Raw genomic sequence first — 16,716 nt, 5'->3', positions numbered from 1 at the left:
GTTGGCTTACAAGAAGAAAATACAACGTGCAGGAAAAAGACTACATCCAAAAACTACGTTTAGAAAAATTATTTGTTTGGATCATTGTGTTGGTGTTTTAAGATACATTGCATGTGCTGATGGTCAAAAACCCCTTCGTCGAGATGGAGATGGACTTTTAGGTAAACCTCACTCCCATTACGAGAGAAGTGTTTTTAAATTAGAATGGTCACATTCGAGAGGAAAATTCTGTCGAAGTATACGTAATGAAATTTCTACCCTAGCGAGCAGAGGCGTTAGCAATTTAGAAAAATATGCTTCAGTGCATGAACTACACGTAAAATCAACCTGCAAGTGTGAAAGAGGTGAGGAAGGTATTAGAAGAAAAGATGAAGCCAATGAAAAGAGAAGACAATTTTACAAAACTGAACGTGGGATCACCATACGAAAATCATACAAAGAAAAAATTCTTCAGAAACGTAAAATTATTACTGAACTAATGAATTTAGGTTTAAATAAAAAGGCAGAACTGCAAAGAAAAACTATCTTAAAATTACTGGAACTATTGTAATATCTTTAATAAATAATAAGTAATATCTTGATATTTTATTTCCTAACACAAAAACACTTTTTTAATGCGATTATCTTAGAAATTTTATTTAGAATATTCCAGTCCAACCTAGACTGCATAATGTGTAACAAAGAATTGACCCCATTTAATTTGTATTGAATTTTTGTCCAAGTTTGACTTAAATGTTCACAAAGGACTTTACTGTCCATGGTAAACTTTCCGTTTTCCATGCTTTTTATATGGGTGTCCAGGATCCTATGTGTAGAATGCCACGTCATTCACGTGACATGTCAAATGTCACGTCATTCTCGTGACATGTCAAATGTCACGTCATTCACGTGACCTGAGGTCACGTGAATGACGTGACATTTGACATGTCACGAGAATGACGTGACATTTGACATGTCACGTGAATGACGTGGCATTCTACACATAACGTGACATTTGACGTGAAATGGCGTGACGCTCTGCGCTGTGGATAACGGCGTTACCCACAGCGCCTGAGAGTATCTGTGATGCTCTCCACGTTCTGCGTCGTTTCACGTCAAATGTCACGTTATGTGTAGAATGCCACGTCATTCACGTGACATGTCAAATGTCACGTCATTCTCGTGACATGTCAAATGTCACGTCATTCACGTGACCTGTCAAATGTCACGTCATTCTCGTGACATGTCAAATGTCACGTCATTCACGTGACCTGTCAAATGTCACGTGAATGCCACGCCTTTCACGTCAAATGTCACGTCATGTGTCGAATGTCACGTCATTCACGTGACACTCAACTTTGAACGTATTAACGGCGCATGCGTGAAATAAACACTTAGGCTGGGGGAAGCTGTACTGGCATATAAACTTAACGACTTCGTAAGGACTCTTTTAGTGTAGTTAGACAGCTTTGGGAGAGTTAAGTTCTTTGTTATTAAGTATACAGTTAACATATGTCTATTTTGTCAAAAAGTGACTATCTGGCTCTTTTGAGTGTCAACAACATTAATGCTCTTTTGCCAACAGATATGCCAAAGGACTACGAAGAGTCACCGAGAGAATCGTATCATTTACTCTTAAATGAGAGTGATTTTTCTCTTCTAGCATGTGCTCCTAATGTAAAATGTTATTCCATTTGCCGTTGTCATTTAGTAGCAGACGACAGAAGTACTGCACACGAATATCTCCATTCATTAATTTATTTTACAAATGGATCTACAATGTTGGCTTACAAGAAGAAAATACAACGTGCAGGGAAAATATTACATCCAAAACTACATTTAGAAAAATTATTTGTTTGGATCATTGTGTTGGTGTGTTAAGAAACATTGCCTGTACTGATGGTCAAAAACCCCCCTTCGTCGAGATGGAGATGGACTTTTAGGTAGACCTCAGTCTCATTACGAGAGAAGGGTATTTAAGTCAGAATGGTTACATTCGAGAGGAAAATTGTGTTCAAGTATACGCAATGAAATTTCTACCCTAACGAGCAGAGGCGTTAGCAATCTAGAAAAATATGCTTCAATGCATGAGTTACACGTAAAATCAACGTGCAAGTGTGAAAGAGGTGAGGAAGGTATTAGAAGAAGAGATGAAGCCAATTGTATTGAATTTTTTCCAAGTTTGACCTCTTTGGCGTTCTGCTAGCCTGTCAATTGTAGTGTCTGCTTGCCTTAGCGTGTCTGTGCATACCTCTCTGGCGTTCTGCTAGCGTGTCAATTGTGGTGTCTGCTTGGCTTAGCGTGTCTGTGCATACCTCTCTGGTGTTCTGTTACCGCATCAGTGATAGTGTTTGGTTGGCTTATTGTGTCTCTGTACATCTTTACGCCCTTCGGTTAGCGTCTCAGTGATGGTGTTTGGTTGGCTTAGTATGTCTCTGCATATCTTTGCGCCCTTCCGTTAGCGTCTCAGTGATGGAGACTGCCTACGTATCCTTATCTAGGTAAGCGTATTTAGCGTATTTTGTAAGTAGAAGTTCGAAATTTTTGTATTAGGTTGGTTAGATGCAAGTCTAGATAACAATATTTTTAACTTTGACCGTGTTAATGTCGCATGCGTAAAATAATCAATTAGTGTGGATAACTGTATTGGTAGATAAATTTAACCAATTCGTAAGGACTCATTTAGTCTAGTGGCATATCTTTGAGAGTTCAGCTTTTTGCTTTTAAGTATAATTTACTCTTAAATTTAAATCGCTTTTCTCTTCTAGCAGTTTCCATTTGCGCCCTGTATTTTTTTCTATAAGTATACATGTTTATCATGTTTACATCTCCGACTACATCTACGTTAGAGGAGAACACAAAAAAAATAGAATTTTTAAACAAAAAAATGTCATATTTTTGTAGTTTTTTCCCGTTATTGTTGATGTTTTTGCAAGTTTGATGGTACACCTTTCACTACGGGTAACGTTGCTCCTGTTACAAACGCTTGTTCTATTTAATTAAATAACTATTAAACAATTAATCAAACAAACGTGCGATTTAAAGTCATTGAACTCCATGCGACAATAGCCTCAATCCGATGAGTCTGCATTTGGACTATAACCGACCTAATTTGACCCCCCTGCGACAATAACCTCAATCCAATGAGTCAGCATTTGGACTATAACCGACCCGATTCGAAAAATGCAGAATTGTAAATATTATTTATTTTTTTCAATGTAACTAATTTTTATTAATTATTATTTCAGTCTGATATAACATTGTAATCGTTAGAAACGAAAGGTATAAAATTTAATCTCTCGCATTTCTGATATCTTAAATAAATAATTATTTAAAAAAAAACGTCCTTGAAGGCAGTAACTATTAGTGTCGTAGTCATAATGTATTTTTTCGTAGGATTTCATTGTTGACATTCCTGTGTTTTACGCTTTAACGAAAAAGAAATGTTTCCATTTTTCATTGTTTCGAACAGTCGGCGATTTTTGTTAGTGTAGTTAATTGTTTATAATTAAGGTAAGTTTTTGAGCTTTTTTTTTTTGGTTAAGAAGCTTAATTTTTTTTAATGTGAGTGATATGATGCGTTTTTACTTAGTATCTTTGGTACACCATCAACACTATTTTTTCATGTTTCTAGTAGAAACGTCTCCTAAAATATGCTGTCGTCGATTTGCTTTTCTTAAATTATGATAAATATCCACAATTTTTATGCCTTCACCGCTTTCCTATGTCCACTATTCTTTTGTCATCACCATAAATTTATGTTGGTATCACATTTCACCTATTTTAATTGAAATGTATGAAAAATATTACTACTTGTATATATGAGGTTGATCAAAAATTACTAGTGAAATAAACATTATAAAATAAAAGATTTTAGAAGTCCAGATTTAAATTTTCGTGTGAATTATTGTAACGTATGAAAAAAATTAGTAATTGTATATACGGGGGTTGATCAAAAATTACTTATAGACGAAAGAATTTAAGATCTTTGTAGAAAAGGGGAAATTTGACTAATTTATTTGAAAGAACAATAATGGGTAGCCACGTGTCGAGCAGTGGACGGTGGGTTTGTGTATTTGATGCCTCATACGCCAAAATCGAACCGATAACAGTGAAGATACGATGTAATAGCCTTTTGCCAATCACAGTAGAGTGTAACAGCAATGTTTGGTATACTGTTATTTCGTTATCTTTTGAGCATATTGCCTCAGTATGTGGCCTAGGTATGACGTGTTTCTAACTTTCACTGTATTGAAAATTTCCTTGCCTATTGTATGCAGCACTTCCTTTTGAGTTGACACACCAAGACTTGACGGCAGTGGCACAGGAGAAGATTTGACGTTTTTGGCAATGCCAAATATTTAATTTTCTTTGAGAAAAGATGATTTGACGTTGACCAATCAAGAAGAAGAAGATGGCTCAATACAATGAAGAAGAATTGGCTGCTGCGGAAAAGAAGGATTGACAGACCGCAAAGAAGAGGAAGTTGACGTGACAAACGAAAAGAAAAAATGACGATGACTCGACATAATGAAGAAGAATTGACGGCTGCGAAATGCGAAAATATTTATTCAGTAATTTTCATAAAAATGATATGAATATTCAGAATAATAGTGCAGACTGAAGGAGTGTCTTTTTTTTCTACGATGACAGATAGGTGCTGAATGGATTGGACATAGTTAAAGAATATAATGTGTTTGTTTTGTTGGTTGGTTTTTTAGATGTACCTGATGGCGTTCGATCGTCATGAACAGGTTGTAGCCGGCAAGAAATATGAGAAGGCAATTTGATCTAATTGTCAGATGGAGAAGTGTGTGTGTGTGTGCTTGTGTGTGTGTGCGCGAGCGCGTGTGTGTGCATGTAAACGAATTCGAATGTTTGTTTTGTTGCAATCCCGTTGCATTGTATTTGATAAAATTCATGAGAGAAGGATGTTTTGGACATATCAAAAGAATGATTATATTATGTCGTGTACGTTATCAGCGATGAGTCGTGCGTCTCTCTACGTTAAGTCGTTTAGTCGTTACATACCTAATGTTCCCTTGACATTGCATCTATGTCTGAAGTGACAGATAACATTTTGGCAGATAAGAAGGAACTGTGAACGCCTATTTAACAAACAACTAGAAGAATCACTGTGACAGCTGAAAAGAAGAAGAATTGATTCGACTTTCTAACTACACCCTGTACAATTTGCGATAGACGGAAATAAGAAGAAGAATTGACAGTTGGCTTCTTTGTCGCCACCGCTTTCATTTGACACCCCATACGTCAAAATCGGACCAATAGCAACGAAGATATGCTGTAATGCCGTTTTGGCAATGCCGCCATCTTTGTTTTTATCTCAACGTATTCGTTACCCCCTTCCCTTTCCAACGGGCCCTCTTACGCCACGATCGGACGAGCCGTCGCGCCTCCACCACAAAAAGCGTCAAAAACGAGCAGAATGGACCTTAGCGATTTCTTATGGGATTTTACATGGAGAAATGGCCAGAACTCTTGTTGCCCTTTTACTATCGACATTTAGTATTGCTCATTTTAAAGGTCTCTTCAAGCACTCCTCTGTTATTTCAAGTTGAATACACCAATTTGAACATGCAGCAAAAAAACAAACTCTTCTTACCTACCATATCCCTCTTTCTATTTTAACTAGAAGATTTATGAAGGAACGAATCTCTTTGTTTTTTAGCCTATAGAAATATTTTATATAGTTTTTTTAGATGCATAGTTTTTAAGGTATTCACAAAAATCTATCAGAAAAGGTGTCATTTTTCAATGAAAACGGCCAATTTTTAACCACGAAAAACTCAAAAATATTGAGTTTTCAAAAACTAATTATAGAACAGTGTTTCTTTAAAATTAGGTTCTCTAGCCTCTAACGGGGCTATTTTAATCAAAATTTTTTTCACTCCCGAGAAGGGGTGGAAACCACCCCCAAGATAACAGCGCACATTGGCATAGGGTAGGCTTTGTTTCATGAGCTATTCCCTACTTACTGTGAAAATATCAAATAAATCGATGTAGTAGGATGGAATTCGGGGCAAAATACCCTCATTGACTGCCTTATTAGTGCATAAATAATAAATAAACACCAGAGAGTCAACCTTTAAAACCATTTTTCCCGAAGCTTTTTATTTTGACATAGCACCTTGTTTGCCTGTACCCTTCAAAATTGAGGTGTCGAATGAAAGCTTATATTCCAAGGAGGATACTAAAGGAGAGAAATTTGATTTCGAACTTGCGGTTTTAGAGTTGCATCGGAAGTTCTGGTTTAAAGCTACCGAAATAGTACAAGCGATATATTATTCAACGCGTCTTGGCAAGGCGAAAACAAATATATTTTTCGGGTTGTATGCCTCTCTATCCGTCTGTCTTTCCGTGAATATAACTCCCATAATGTGACCAGTGAGAGCTTATAATCCAAATATGGTATTAAAGCTGAGGTATTTTCTCTCGGTACAACCGGAAGTTCCGTATTAAAGTCTCCGAAAACGATATATTACTCGAAGCGCCATTTCCGGTTAAAATATTTAACTGGACGTGCTATTATAATCGCAGAAGTATACAAGTACATGTGTCCTATCAATTGGAGCGGGTTAAATAATCGATCTTGAATTTTTAGTGACGGGTTTGACGTCACCGGCTGCCAGCTACGCTTCAGAGACTTCGACCATCAAAAAAGTAGATTCGAAGCGTATAATGGAATTTGAAATGTGGCTTTATCATAAAATGTTACGCACACCATGGACCGCGCATCGCACAAATAATTCACTACTAGCCGAACTTAACATAAAAACTAGACTCACCACAACTACTATCAACCAAAATATACTGACATATTTTGGACATAATAACTAGAAGAAGAGAAACCATTGAACGAATGATAGTTGAAGGCAACATAGAGGGCAAAACATCCAGAGAAACGTCTCCAGTACGATAGTAGGATCAGAAGGATATGACTGATTACCTACTCATTCTCCGAAACAAAACAACACACACAGGAAGGAGATAGTGGAATAGAAATAGTCAAATAAATTACATGATACCACTACATACTTGTGAAGGAAAAAAATATAGAGGAGGAGGAAGTAAAAGAAAGAACCTGGATTCTGGGGCCACTTAGCGCTAAAATATCAAGAAAACGAGTGCAACTTATGTCATGAAAACTGCGTTTAAAGGATAGACGGGATTAATGTAGAAGAACGAGATATATCTATATTTTTAAATAGGCTATAAACAGGTCAATATATCCAAAATTTGACTTTGCTCTCTTTTTCGACAAATAAACGCCCCATATAAAAGTATTGCCCCATATAAAAGTATTGCATCTAAACTCATTAAAGTTAATTGCTTTTTAAAGACTCAATTTTTGTACTAATTTATTTAGAATCAATGAATTTTCGTAGCGTCGAAAAGTAATTAATCGAAAACTATGAAAATTCTTTTATTGAACTGTTGCCATATTTTATTAATACAACAATGAGTTTTCAACTAAAACGTACAAGACTAAAACTGGAATGGAAAATAAATAAAATGTGATTTAAAATTTCCATTAAGCTAAAAAAGACACCAAAATTTAAAAAAACTATTACAGAAAATCTGTTACAAAATTAAAGCTTTGTTAAATATTTTATATAAATATGTCAATAATTTTTGAACTAAAATCTAAATGGAATTAAAAATAAATAGAGTTTTATTTAAAATTTCCATTAAACAAAAGCCATATTAATAAAAAAAGGACAGAAAATTATTTAAATTTATTAATAATACTTGTTGTTATTAATATTACTAATATCAATTTTCCTCATTGCCACATTTCTAGCCACGTCCTGATAATTTTAGTAATACTGCAAAGCATAATATTATGATCTCTCAGACTGGTAAATAAAAAAATCAATAAAACAAAAATAAAAGTAGTCAAAAAAATAAAAGTTTAAAAAATAGGCAAAACATTATGAGGTTTATTAGGCACAAACAAGCAAACAAAAATACTTACTTATAGATATAACCAAATATATAATGTAAAAAACAAAACATTATAATATTAATAATTAGATATAAACAAATAAAGAAACATACATACTTCTAGATCATCAGCATTAGTGGCGTTTCAGCTCTTTTATGAGCCAAAGCCTTCTTCAGAACAGTCTTCCTTTCGTCCCTGTCTCTGGCAACACTTCTATAATATACAGGGTGGGTTTTTAGTGTGAGACTGGCCGATAATTCCATTACGGGATAGAATATCGACAAAAGTTATTTAAAAAATATATAGGCAATGATATTTTTCAGGCTTGGAAAATATGAAAAATTTTACAGGGTGATGGTATAGCAAACATATAATTTTTTAAATGGGACACCCTAAATATTTTTTCATATTCATATGCATTTCATAATTCCTGTTCATATAATATAGGGTTTTGGCATTACTATACAGAGTATATAACAATTTATGACCATCTTTATTTCGAAATTTCTATGAGATTAACACCTTTTATATAGAGTATGTAAAGCAATTTATTAACAATTATTTATTTTATATAATAAGATAAACAATATACTGTAGTTTTTAAATTAACTTTAAATCAAATCATTGACGAATATTTGTATACAGGGTGAAATACAAAACCAAATTACGATTTTCTCAATTTTTTTAAATGGATCACCCCATATTTTACTTTTTAGAAATATTGTATTTATGATATTATTTCATTTTTGTACAGCATTCCTTATATCTAAACTCATTACTTTCCGAGATATTTTCAGTTTTCCTAAAATTTTGGAAACACATTCAATTTTTCTAGTAGAAATAAGTATTGAGTGAAAATATAACAAAATGATTTTTAGTCAATAAATAACTAACAAAAAATATAAACCATAACAACAATATTCAATGAATGTATCAATAAATGCAAAATTAAGGAATTATTATATTTCCCTAATATACAACAATCGTAAAAGAAGATTAATAAAGCAGATAAATAAGGAGAAACAGTTGTTTGTCTCGGCTCTTCATATTTTGTGTTTAATTACGAATATCGAAAGTGTTAATTTCAATCAAACTAAACCAACAGCATTTAAGACTGTAAGTTTTAATATTATAATATTAGTCAAACCCAAAGTCGCATCCTAAACTGGTTTTATTGGTTTTTCATATGGTTTTATGTACCGTAAATAACCAAAATTTATCAATAGTAAACAACAACCAGTATTGCTTTTTGCTGGCACAGAGAGGTTTTACTTTTATGTCACTGCATAAAAATAATTATTGGATATGTCTGCCGATGCTACTATACAGAACGTCTCTCCAATTAGTAAATCTTACAGCCCAGCTGCTTCTCAGGAGAATTTTTTTCCAACGAAAGAACAAGGAATAATATTTAGTGCTATAAATAATGTCCCCATTCAAGATAATTTGATTCCGTTAGGCACCTTAATAAATCCAAAAAATATTTTATTTTCTTCTGGTTTATCCAATAACAGAGTATTTATGTGAATATGTATATATGTATTTATATTTGTATGAACTTTATGGAGAAATATGATTCTATTCAAGTACAAGGAAAAACCGTAAGAGCTAGAAGGCTTATAACCCCAGCAGAAAGATTAGTATTATCCAGTGTCTTCCTGACAATCCCTCACGATATTTTCATCTGAGAATTGAAAGAAATGGGCCTAAACGTCGTGTCCCCCATAACCTTTTTAAGAATCGGTGCTTCTTTACCTGAATACAACTACATAAAAAGATTCAGAAGACAAGCATTTGTCAGCCCACATAGTATTATGATTCCAGATTCTAGTTTAATAAACTACGAAAGCGTCTCCTACAGAATTTTTATATCTCAAGAAAATCTTACATGCTGCACATGTAAGCAAACAGGCCATATATTAAGCAAATGCCCAAACAGCAACAATACAATACCTGCCACTCAAGCCCAAAATTCAACTTCACAGAACCCTACTTAAACGCTAATCTCCCACACAGGTACAAAAAACATAAAAATATAGAGAACAAAATAGAGTACAAAAGACTTAAGTCCAAAAGTCAACTATTAATTAAACAGACCAAAAAGCTAGTTGGATGAAATATGTTTCCAATATAAAGAGTTCTACGCCAATAAGTGAAGTTTGGAAAAAAATACGCAAAATTTCCGGTTTCCAATCACCCACAATATCCAGCCTGAAAGTAAATAACCAAATCATTATATCACCAATAGAAATTTCCAACATATGGGCACTGAATTATAAAAAATATCTTCCAGTGAAAGCTTCGACCCCACTTTTCTTGAAAACAAAATACAACTCGAAAATACATTTCCATCCGAAATTAGCCACAGTCCTCTAAATCTTCCGCTAACATTTCATGAACTGAATGACTCACTTATAAATTTGAAGGATTCTAGTCCTGGCCCAGATGATATATCATCTATTTTTCTGAAACAGCTTCCAAATTCAGCCATAATGGTAATGCTTCAGATGTTCAACCTCATATGGCAGCAACACCAGTAGCCCACAATTTGGACTAAGGCTATTGTGCTTCCGATTCTTAAACCTCAAAGTCCCCGTCTAGATCCCAAGTCCTACAGGCCTATAAGTTTGACATGCTCCATGGGAAAATTACTAGAAAAAATTGTCAATGCACAGTTGTCACATGGACACTTGAAAAGTCAAATCTACTGATACATGAACAAAATGGTTTTAGACAAAATCGATCAGGCATAGATAATATTCTAGACTTAGAAAGCGATACTCGGGAAACTCTAGCAATTCGACAACATTGTGTGGAAATATTTTTTTATTTAAAGAAAGCATTCAATACGTGCTGGAGGCATAATATTTTGAAAAGACTGCACTCATAGAATATCCGAAGTAATTGTCTAGAATTTGAACATATTGAAGAGAATGGGACTCCTCAAGGATCAATAATTAGCCCAACCCTATTCTTAATCGCTATAAATGATATAATTAAAAATTTTCAAAAACCTCTGAAAGCTCGCATTTATGCAGATGATTTAGTAGTTTACATCAAAGGCAATAACCCCTCTCTAATGTCGAAATCATTACAAAAGTTTCGGCAACAACTAGAAGAATGGTCCCATGGCACGGGATTTAAATTTTCTGTCTCCAAACAGTGAGAATGGTGTTCACCAATAAACACGATTTCAGCACACCAATATTGAAATTTTATAATTCAACTACCATGTTTAAAACAGACGTAAAATTTATGGGAATGTGGTTAGATCAAAAACCTGTCATGGAAAAAAAATATAAATCAACAAGTCGCATCTTGCAATAAACGATTAATTAAGAACATTATCTAACAGGGACTGGAGCTCTGATTTTGATACCCTAATTAGCCTATATAAAGCCTTAATTAGATCTAAAATAGACTATGGCTCCATTGCGTACATATCTGCGTCCGAGACAACACTAAAACCCTTAGATATTATATACAATGCAGCATTAAGACTTTCGTTGAGGGCATTTAGAACAACGCCGGTAGAGATTTTGTATATTGAAACCGAAGAACCTTCTTTATTCCACCGTCGCATTTATTTAACATTAACTCATGCAACTTCTATAGCTTCAAATCCAAACAGACCTCTTTTTGATAACACATTCAATAATAAATATACGTCTCAAAATAGACATATTTCACACAAACTTTTCTATGAGAGAATTCGATTATATCTAAGATATTTAGAAGTAAACTTTCCAGATATATTCCTAATAAATTTGGATCATTCCCCTCCTTGGAAAACTGATACCCCCCAAATAAATTATAATCTTACTGCATTTAGAAAGCACTCAACAAATCCAGCTGTTTTTAAAAATAACCTTAATTTAATCATTGCCAGACATGGAGATAATTGCTACAAGATATACACAGATGCATCAAAATGTAATACTGGAGTAGGCGCTGCATATGTAACCCCTAACAATCAATATCATTTTAGACTTTCCAAATATTTCAGTATTTTTTTCTGCTGAACTTTGTGCAATACTCAAAGCCCTTAAACATGTCAACAAAAACAAAATACCAAAATTGCTTGATCCTAAGCTATTCACTCCGTGCTTTACAAACTTTAAATCATGTGTATCCTAAAAGCCCCCTAGAGAAAATGGTAAAATCTGAACTAGAAGAGGCTCAAGAAAATTCCAGACGGATTACCTTCTTAATATGGATCCCATCTCATACTGGTATTGATGGAAACGAAGCAGCAGATCAGTGCGCCCGTAAAGTGTCGGAAAGTGTCGAAACAGAGGTAACGGAGTGTCAAAATCTCGCGAGTGACATAAAATCGTACTTTAGAAATCTGATCACGTGTAGGTGGAACCAAGAATGGAAATATTTACAGACATCCTTAAAAACAATCAAGGATAATGTTTACCCGCGGTTATTGAGAATACGAACCGGAAAACTTCAAAGTGTATACAACACACGTCTGCGTATATGCCACACAAGATACACGCACTCTCACCTGTTTACAAAAGACGATCCCCCTAAATGTGAAATATGTGACGAAACAAATAATGTAAAACATTTTTTAATTGATTGTCCACTTTTTAAAAATGAACGAATTAAAATCAATATTCCTAACAACATCAACAAACTTTTAGGCACAGATGGTTACTACGACAATATCGCAAACTATTTAAAATGTATAGGGCTATATTATAGAATCTAAGTCACTGGAATTTTATACCTACACTGCATTCTTAATTTTAGATATATATTGTAATTATAGATATATAATCTGGGCTGATTATCGGAGAATAGACCATTTTTGGGAAAAGTTATTTACCAGCAATTTTATTACTGGAATCGAATCTTATGATTGTATATATTAATAATATAGGTATGCCAAGTCCGCAGATAGTGTGCTACTTTTTTTATAAACAAAATGGCACCCGAAAATCGTGTTTTTTTTTCAATTTTTGCTCTATAACTCCAAAGATTTTAACTTTACACCAAAAACACTCAAATAAAAATTCATCGCAATTAAATTCTGCATAGAGACGTGTTTTTTCCGATTTATTTTGACGAAAACTTTCCCCGGAAAAAGTGGGTTTCTCCAACTAAATTTTTAATTTTTAACTAAACTTTTAGATAAGTAATTGTTAACTAATACTTAAATAACTTGGTAATGTAAAAGCCCTTTTTGTATAGATTATAATTCCAGAAGACGATGGAAATTGAATGAACGGTTTAGCAACAACTGAATTGTTAATTAAAAATTTAGGATAGCTATAATAACGACAATAATTATAATGCATGAGAATAACTATAATTTTTTCATAAAAAGATACTGTACCTCTCTAATATACTTTACAGAATTGAAATTGGACTGTTTAAGCGGCCTAAGGAATATTTTAAAATTATAAAGAATTTTTGTCTTATAAACAAATAGAGTATCTCGGGAAATATTAAACTAAATTAAATCGTGAAAACGGTACTCGAAGAACAGTAGTAGGACGCTTCTTCTAAAAAAAAACGTTTAATTATAATGAGTAGTTCCTGAGGAACAACCGGTCAAAGTTGACCGGAATTTACGGCAAAAATATAAGCAATAGGATCATAATGTTCAAACCAACACCTTTTTACTTTTGTCCTCTTTCTCCACACCAATTTTCATATCCTTAGAATACTCATAACATATATTATTATAGTAAAAACTATCGATAATACGTGTGAAGATTGCCAAAAATAGCAAAATTCCAATCAAAAATTAGGTTGGAGAAAATGTAACCCTCAAAGTTCAAAATCGGTATAAGTTAAAAAAATGCATTTTATCGGCTTCCCATGGAGCAATTTCTTTCATTCTTTTTTTGTTCCCAAGTAACTCGAGTAGAGCCATCGAACTAATGCGTTATTAAATGTCAAACTTGCTTTTGTTTTGTTATAATAAATTAATTTATTTATTATAACACAAAATTTTAATTTGTTTAAATAAAAATTGTTTAAATAATTATACAGCTTTGAAATGAGAATATTTATGTTTTTAACTTTAAAAGGTACACTTGTAGTAAGTTTACCTAAAAAAGCCTACAACTGGAAAAAATATGTAGTTTTCTGTTCTTATAAATAAATTAATCTATTATAACAAAACAAAAGCAAGTTTGACATTTAATAATGCGTTAGTTCGATGGCTCTACTCGAGTTACTAGGGAGCAAAAAAAGAATGAAGGAAATTGCTCCATGGGAAGACGAGAAAATGCATTTTTTTTAACGTATACCGATTTTGAACTTTGAGGGTTACATTTTCTCCAACCTAATTTTTTATTGGAATTTTGCTATTTTTGGCAATTTTCGCACGTATTATCGATAGTCTTTATTATAATAATATATGTTATGAGCATTTTAAAGATATGAAAATTGGTGTGGACAAAGAGGACAAAATAAAAAGGTGATGGTTTGAAAATTATGATGATATTGTTTATATCTTTGCCGTAAATTCCTGTCAACTTTGACCGGTTGTATCTCAGGAACCATTCGTCATAATTAAACGATTTTTCTTTTAGAAGAAGCGTCCTGCCGCTGTTTTTAGAATACCGTTTTCACCATTTAATTTAGTTTAATATTTCCCGAGATATTCTATTTGTTTATAAGCCAAAAATTTGTTTATAATTTTAATATATTCCTGAGGCCGCTTAAATATTCCAATTTCAATTCTGTAAAGTACATTAGATAAGTATAGTGTCTTTTTATAAAAAAATCATAGTTACTTTTAAGCACCATAATTATTGTCGTTATTATAGCGACCGTAAATTTTTAATTAACAATTCAATTGTTGCTAAACTGTTCATTCAATTTCCATTGGCTTCTGGAATTATAATCTATACGAAAAGGGCTTTTATATTACCAAGTTATTTAATTACTGATTAAAAATAACTTATCTAAAATTTTAGTTGAAAATTAAAGATTTTGTTGAAAAAACCCGCTTTTTCCGGGGAAAAACACGTCTCTATGCAGAATTTAATTGCCGTGAAGTTTTATTTGGGTGTTTTTGGTGTAAAGTTAACATCTTTACGAGTTAATTGATGGATTCGACCGTTACTTGATGGAAGTTCATTTTATCTCACAATAAAACACTGAAAAACGTTTGTTTTTCTATACTTCCACAAAATTTATTACAACTATATTATTACTACAGCTGTTTCGGCAAAGTGCCTTTCTCAAGTGATAAATTTTACAATGTGTTTGCCTTTTTAAGTCTTTAACTGAAGAGGTTGAGGAGTGGGGAGCTGTTTGTCTCGAGTTGGTCATTCAGAATTATATCTGTATTTTTCAATTTATTAATTTCCATTGATTCTAAAAGTGATAGCTTAAGGCCTTTATTTTAAATATGTAGAATTTGAAACTCTTCATTGAAAGAATGATTATGATCTAGAAGGTGAAGTGCGTATGTAGAAGTGTCTGTTTTTCTATTGTTGAAAGCCCTTTTGTGTTCTGCTATCCGTTTGTCAAAAGTTCTGCCAGTTTGACCGATGTAAGTTTTCGGACAGTCACCACAAGTTAGTTTGTACACACCACTCTGTAGTTGCTTTCTCTTTCGGCTTTTATTGTTTTTAATATGTTTGCTTAAGTTGTTGTTAGTTCTGAAAGCTGGTGTTATTCCTTTCTTTTTTATGTATCTGGCTATTTTTGTTGTTATTTTGCCAGTATATGTGAGAGAGCAGAAGGTACTGGGTTCTTTCTGTGGTGGTGGATACACTAATTTCAAGGCTTTCTTATGGAGTTTTTGGTTTAAAATGTTGTTAACTGTTTGTTCGTTATAGCCATTGTTTACTGCTATTTGTCTAATGATATTTAGTTCTGTCTCGAAGTTATTTTTTGTCATAGGAATTTCTGTCAGTCTATGTATCATGCTATGGTAGGCTGCTAATTTGTGTTGTGTAGGATGGGATGATGAATTGTGTATAGTTGTGTCAGTATGGGTAGGTTTATGATATACGGAGAACTCATGTTTGTTGTGTAGTCTGGTCATCGTTACATCTAGAAAATTTATGGAATTATTCTGTTCTGTTTCTATTGTGAACTCAATATTACTATGAAGTGAATTAATGTATGATAGAAATTGGTCAAGTTGTCTGTTAGTTCCTGTAAAGCAGACTAGTATGTCATCCACGTATCTCCACCAATATAAGAACTGTTTAAATAAGGGGTGTTTAGAAATTGTTGTTTCAAGTTGGTTCATAAATATATCTGATAGTAATGGGCTTAGAGGATTACCCATAATAAGTCCTGCACTGTTGTTTGTGTAAATTTGATTATTGAATTCAAAATAGTCTTGATTTATGCAAATTTCAAGAAGGTGTAAAATTTCAGATGCAATGATCGGATTTGTACTATTATGTTCTAAAAGGTTGTTAACTAAAACAAAAGTTTCTGTAGGAGGAACACTAGGAAAAAGATTTTTTACGTCAAATGAAATTAGTCTGGAGTTGTTGGGGGCAATTGAAAATGTTGTATTTTATTAACTAGTTCTAGTGAATTTTTTACGGTGAATTTAGGTGAAAATTTAGTGTATTCTGTAATAATATCTGAGAGTTTTTTTGAAAGTTTATATGACGGAGCTGTATAAAAAGAAACTACAGGTCTTATTGGGTGGTCAGGTTTGTGTAGTTTAATAAAAGAGTATAATTTAGGGGGTTGTGGGTTCATAATATTAAGGTAACACTACTATTGCTATCGATAAAAGTGACTATAATAACAAAACAATAGAATTTTTAAATAAC

This window comes from Diabrotica virgifera, chromosome 2 (genome assembly GCF_917563875.1).
Source record: "Diabrotica virgifera virgifera chromosome 2, PGI_DIABVI_V3a".
In the NCBI taxonomy this organism is placed as follows: Eukaryota; Metazoa; Arthropoda; class Insecta; order Coleoptera; family Chrysomelidae; genus Diabrotica; species Diabrotica virgifera.
This window is presented reverse-complemented; position numbering follows the sequence as displayed.